We start from the raw sequence: 7,087 nt of genomic DNA on the forward strand, positions 1-7,087 counted from the left end.
CCAAAGGCCAATTTCTAGCTGTCACTGCCTGCAGAAATGGCCGCGTCCTGCGGGATTCCAGCACTCAGCATCCTCAGCCAGCACAGCAAGTCTGGCTGGTCAGAAACTTGCAGCTCTGCCTTGCGCTAAAGACAGCACCACCCACAACTGGCACTTACTCTCTTGGGACCATCAGGCTCTGCTGTGACCACAGCTGCAGGCTGGTGGTCCTCTTGCTCATTTTGCTCTTCTTTGGCTTCTTCTCCAGGAGCAGAGGGAGCCGGGGCAGAGACCGCTGCTGCTTCTGTCATCTGTGGCAAGAGAGAAGCATGAGGCACAGGCCCTTACCTATCATTTAGAACCTCCTTTCTCCTCGCATCTACAACCACCTCGTCGAAGGAGAAATCATCAGCTTTCTTAGCAATGGGATTCTAAGTCACTCCGGCCAGATAAAAATGGGCTATTCAACAGAACTCTGTTTGCCTAGGAATTTGATAGTCCTCCCTGGCTGCTATCTGCAAGCCACAGTGCCTCTGCACAATGGGAGCTTTTAGCTCTTGAAAGCTGTGAAACGAAAAGTAGGAATAGCCAGCAAGGCCTTTGCTATTGCTGCAGCAGACATGGAAAACTACAAGTGGATCAGAATCCCATCCAGTGCACGAAAAGGGCAGGAAAGCTTGTGCAGAAGCATCTTTGCTTGATGGAAAGAGCATATGAGCAGGGCTTCTGTCCTAGCAAGCCAGAAACCACAATTGGAAGTGTCACCTCCTCAGGTGGCTAGCACATGGATAGAGCCAGTGGGGGGAAATGTTTGGGCAGGGAAACAGCCCTTGGGGTGAGCACTGTCCTCTATGGATCTATGGAGTGTGCCTGAAGGGCCTGACGAGCCTCCCGTGTCCAGGCTAAAGCTCCCTCAGCACCTCCTCTTGGCCTTGCGCTCCACAGCCTCCCCAGCTCCCGTGTCCTCCTCTGCACACGCTCCAGCCCCTCAAGGACTTTCTGCATCACAGGGGCCCACCAACTGGGCACAGCACTGCCAGCTGTGGCCGCAGCGCTGCCCAGCCCAGGGGGACGCTCACTGCCCTGCTCCTGCTGCCCCACTCTTGCTGACACAGGCCAGGACGCCCTTGGCCTTCTTGGCTCCCTGGCCACGCGCTGGCCCACCTTCAGCTGCTCTTGACCGGCACCCCTGGGTCCTTTGGGCCCACGCAGCTCCCTCACCACAAAGTTGCCCCTTTGACTTCAAATATAATATCCATAATTTTAAATTGTTCTTCTAGTTGTACAACCATATCTTCTTAGGAAGTGTCCTGATGTTTGATAGGAATAAAAGTCTGTGTCACTGTGACTTTATTAAAACGGGCTAATTGAACTCTATAGGAATTGCTGTTTATTAAGTATTCATCTGTTTTGGTGTTAGCAAGCAATATTCTCTCTGCAAATCTGAGTTTCTACATCTTCAAGGCTCTGAGATTGAAATTAGGAAATATCCGGGTTTGCCTTTGTGTTTGTTGTTGAAGGATGGAAATGGTTTTTCTTTCGGCCTGCATGGCTGGCCCTGTACAGTCTACTTTTTCTGGCTACGCTCACGCTTACTCTACAATACTTAAACCCACCAACATGAAATGTTCCTTGCTCACTCACCTTAGCATCAGCACCGCTGAATACATGCTTCAGGTGACCTGTAGTGGGCAAGAGAAAATGAAGCAGATGCTGTCAGAAAACTGCCTGGGCTGGTGAATCCCACAGAACAGGAATCGCAAACAGAGAGTATTTTCCGTTTCACAACATCCCTCCAGGAGACACAGTTCATTCACACAACCAGCAAGAGATCAGGACCATATTCTTGGTCGTGCCTACACTTTGGCCTGTTTAGCCAGTAAATTAATTAAAACATGATCAAGAAAATGCAAATTGTTCTTTCACACTCAATGCTCCTGTTCTACCAAACACATAACACATCTTTTAAAATCCTCTCCTTCCAGTACCTTTTTTTTTTTTTATCAGTTTTATGAACTAATTTTCATTAATATGCTGGAAACAGTTGCCCAGAAAAGCTTCCCCAGAATTCCACTGAGCTGTGGCAGCTCTATTGTGATGCAGCACAGCAGCAGCTTCCAGCTGGGAAGTTCTCCTCTGTCACAGAGTAGCACAAATTCCCTTTGTGGGCCAAACCCTGTTGTTCAAGGGATCCAAGAGTAACTCCAAGAGTGCACCAAGCACCTACAGCCTGTACCCCAACGAAGCACTCGGATGGGACCCAAGCAAAGGAAACCTGACCAAGAGAATAGCCCAAAGCACTGCACATCTGAGAAATGACCCTCACTTTTAAAATTTTAAAGGTTTAATAAACCTTAACAAAGGACTGAATAAGGAAAAATTGCAGCACTGGAGTCTCTATGACCATTACGAGCAGCTCATCTACAAAACGGATGCTCTGCCTTTTATACCCTTAGCCCCTCCAAAGTTTTATCAGTCAACTCTTTCTCTGCTGTCCACTGGTGGAGATCACTTTGTTACATCTTGATTGGATGTCAGGTGTTGTTACACTGCGCCTTCTGGTCACAAGCCAGCCCTCCCCAAAAGCCCTGACTACCAAGGCTGTTACAAGGGGGAGGGGAAATAAGACTATGGGAGGATATATTACAATAACATCACTATACATTTTAACATCCACATAATATCTACCTCTTAATTGGGAGAGCCAACCATTACATTACTGGCATAGAACCAGGAGAGAAGGCACTGTTGGCATAACAGCTAAAATAATTCCTCACAAATCCCACATATTTACACGTTTCCTGGATATGCCCAGGGCTCCTGAGTATGTACATCTCTGCCTTTATTCCCCTTTGGAAGCAATCAAACTGGCAGCATCTGCCTGCTCGCAGGAGCTGCTCCAGCTGGAATGCGACTGGCGATGCTGATTTCCAGAGGCTTCTGTGTCCAGGAGAAGCCAAGGCAGGAGTGGGTTGAAAGCTGCTGGAGCTGCTGCTGCTGCTCTGTGCCAGAGAGCCCTGGCTGGGCAGGGCACGGTGCCCACTGTGCTGCGGGCTCTTCCTCCTGGCAGAGCTGGGCACACCTGGGAACAAGGCATGGCAACTTGTGGGGAATCAAAGGGTTTGTGGGGGCTGCATTGCTCTGCACACAGCCAGGCCACCTGTGGCACCGAGTTCTGGCACCTAAAAAGATGAAGCAGAAGGGGAATAGCTGGAAAAAGTTTCATTTTGACCTTTCTTACCTGTTCACAGAAGTTGCCAAAATGAAAGTTACCAAGCAGGGCCTGATCCCTGCTGCCAGCTCAGGCTTAGAAAGGAGGCATTTGTTTATTTCAGTACTCGGTGCATAGGGAATCACTTCCCTAACACCTGCACACCCAGCAATCTCACTTACTAGTTTGTATCCATGGAACTAAGACAGAGTCAATACTTTGCTGAAACTCACAGGCTAAACATTACTCCAATTCTTTGACATATTTAAATCATTTCTCAGAATTGATTGACAGCAGAGTAGGAGTATCCTGTAGGTCCCTGGTGGTCACTGCCACAGGTTCAGGAGGAGACTCATGCACAAAATAATCTAAGACACAACTGGGCTTGCAAAGCAATTTATTCCATTAGTTCCAGTGGCAAATAATACATACCAACCCCTGGATTCCAAAAATCCGCTGAGCAGGAGAGGGAGATGCAGCGTGGTGCTTGGTGGGGGGGGGGGCGGGTAGGCAGTGCACTTCCAGGACCTCCCCTGGATCAAAAGGGCGTGCATCTCATCCTTCTCACACCCTCCAGCCCAGAACCAGGCCTTCTATCTCCTGCACAGGAGCGGAATTTTCCCAGTTACAGCATCAGCTCACACATGGCCGACACGTGAGATGAAGCCGCGGTGGCTCACGATACCAACTCCATGCCAACAACAGCTCCGTTATGCATTGTTCCCCTTTCAAACCTTAACTGCCCACCCATTGACCAATACATTGTTTCTCTTTCAAGTATCATGTTCCCACCTGTAATAAATAAAAAGGTCTTTGTTCATCAAAGCGAGCATTGAAGGAGATAAGAATTTGAACTGAGTAGGGAATTTCAAGATGTGGGAGGAGAAGGGGGGGGGGGGCGGGCTGAGGGAACAGCAAGTATCCTGCTTAAGAATTGTGCAGCTGCAACTAGCATAGAAGACTGTGTAACTAATTATATACTGTCGCTTTTCATTCTTTTCTCCTCTCTCCAACTTCCTTGTTTTCGCCTGGATACTCTTTCCCGGAGCGCTGGCCAGGCGCTTCCAGGAGCCGCCGGAGAGAGAGAGAAGCAACAAACACCTTTGTGGGTTCGTCTGACACAGACAGAGCTGTTTAGAGAGCGCGATCAAGACCGGGATAAAGAGACTCAAGAGATTGGGCACTTGTTGTGCAGTCCTAAAGTAGGTTGTATTTGCCCGATCGCCGCACGTACAAGTGACCCTGATCTCGGGTCCAGACAAAGGTTTTATAGGGGAAAATAAGAGATAAGGTGAGACCAATAGAACAATGCCCACTGTGAATACATTATAGGTAAAATCCAATGGGAATAACTCCAGGGGGGAGGATGAATACATGTAAAAATACAGAATAGAAACTCCAGCTTTAGGTTTAGGAAATAGAAACTCCCATCTCAAATTCACAAAGCCTTTTTGCTCCGTTTGCGTAGCTGCACACTGCAACAATATATAAGTTAACTTTTAGGCCAAGGACAATCTGTAAGGAAGATGAGGAGCCTTCATCCCTATGACCACCAAGGGCAGAAAAAAAAGACCCCCTAGCAACAGAGTGCATTGAGAGAAAATACAGAAAGAAGAAAAAAAAAATGGAAAGAAGAAAAAAAAAAAAAAAACTATAAAAGCAAAAAGGGCAAAGGGGGAGGGCGCGCAGCGGTAGAGCAGAGACTCTCCAGCCACCCAGCGCTGTCTTTTGCTTACTACTGCTTGCTTAATAAATTTTTGTTAATTGATTTATCTATAATTGGCCTCCCCAATTGAATTTGTCCATAACAAATTTGGTGCCGTGACTCGGATAAGGCCGACCGGGTGGGAATTCCTCATCGGGGAGGCGCCTGCAGAGGCCGCTGCAGAGGCAGCCCTGGTGCAGGCTTTGCCTTCCCGGACCCTTACCAACGAACCTAAATTTGTTATTAAGCCAAAGGGATACTGGTAACCCTGTAATCTTTGTGCACAAAGCCCGGGTAAAGATGCAGGACAGCGTGAGTATAAAAGTGGGAATCCGCTCGATTAGGGTTGAGATCCCAGGACATAACGTATGAGACGTCCTTTTAGGACGAGGCAAGTGTGGGCCTCTAAGTAGTGCAGTTTCCAGACCCCGAGAGGGGCTGGGCCACAAACAGGGGACCATGAGTGTGTGTGTGCATGAAGGTGTCTTGGGAGATGGGACAGAGGAAAAGCAAGCTCTCTGACTCCATGGGGATGGGGACCCCAATAAAGCTTCACCAGATACCCCCTGACAGTCCGTTAGGTCTAATGATAAAATCGTGGGATGAATATCCTTCAAGAAAAGGGAAGAATAGGGCAAAAATGATACATTATTGTATGGGGAGGGAAACAGATCCGTGGTGATAATTTATTTTGGCCAGTGTTTGGAAGCTCCGAGGACTGGATTTGCCAGGCATTAAACATTTATGGAAACTCTAAAAAACCTTTTGATATGGAAGAGAGCAAGTATGCTGCTCTCTGGATAGTGGGGGAAACAAGAGCAAAACTTTTTGCCTTAAGCACCCAGGGAGGGAAAAACAAAAAGCCTGAGGAAGTTCCAACTGCACCCCCTCTACCATACATACCTCCCCCTCCTCCACCCCCACCAGCACCACCCGTAGTCTACCCCGATTTGGATCAAGGGGGAGATTTTGATAACCAAGAGGTAGAAATCCCGGAGCCGGTCTCTGAGGAAAATTGCCATGTTACTCGTAGCCTAACAAGGGGGGAAAGAGAAAGGGAAGGGCAAGCTCTTTATCCATTAAGGGAAGTAGCTTTGGGAATGATCCCTAACCCCAATGCTGGTCAGCAGGGACAAACAGCCCAAATTCCGGGAATAGGTTATGTGGAGGTACCTCTCAAGTCAGGAGATGCGAGGGAGTTCAAGAAAGAAATGGGACACCTATTGGAAGACCCCCTTGGAGTTGCAGAGTGGGTGGATCAGTTTCTGGGGCCCAATGTATGTACGTGGGACGAAATGCAGTCAATACTGGGGATTCTGTTCACATCTGAGGAGCGAGGGATGATCAGGATGGCCGGTATGAGGATTTGGGATAGAGACCATCAGGCAGGACCCCAAACAGATGCTAAGTGGCCTTTACAGCGTCCTAATTGGGATAAACAGGATCCCCTGCATAGGACACATATGTCAGACTGAAGAACAATTCTCATCCAAGGGATCAGAGAATCAGTCCCTAAGCGGCAGATGTGAATAAAGCTTTTTGTGAGAGTCAAAAGAAAGATGAGGATCCCATGGAATGGTTAGGACGGCTCCGGAGTGTGGGAGGGGTTCCTGCTCTCCCTTGGGAGGCAGCAACAGTCTAGAAAAGGTTGCCAATCAACTGCTGCTCTCCGCCCTGGAAGAGCTGTCTGTCAATGCTTGGTACTCTCCCCAGTTCCAGAAAGTTCAGTTATTCTGTTATCCCCATTGGCCCCTGTTAGAATACCACTCCACCTCAGTACCCTGATTGGTTCTCTGTATGTCACCCCACTCTGTTTTCTCCCCTTTACCCGTTGCCCATTGGTTGTTTTGTACCCTAACCACTCCTATTCCTTTGCCCTTAATACCCGGCCCCGCCTTCCCTCGGGGCTCCTGGAGCTTGCTCCCTCCTAGAGAGCTTGTGTCCCTTCCCTCCTTCTCCTGTTCCTGCGACTCTCCTGAAATAAAGCCTCTAGGAATACAGCCTCTCCAGAGTCCTTCCGTCCTTCCAGTGGAGTTATCCGGGTCCCGCCACCTCCTCCCCGCGGACCAGTCAGCCGAGGGTTTTCCCCCACACTGGCTGGGCACCCGGGTGAAGCCAGGAGGATTTATAATTTAATACACTGGAGATCTTTTCAGCTGTACTCCGGAGTAAACCCTGACACTCCGGAAGGA

The sequence above is a fragment of the Vidua chalybeata genome, chromosome Z (genome assembly GCF_026979565.1).
Source record: "Vidua chalybeata isolate OUT-0048 chromosome Z, bVidCha1 merged haplotype, whole genome shotgun sequence".
NCBI classification, from domain to species: domain Eukaryota; kingdom Metazoa; phylum Chordata; class Aves; order Passeriformes; family Viduidae; genus Vidua; species Vidua chalybeata.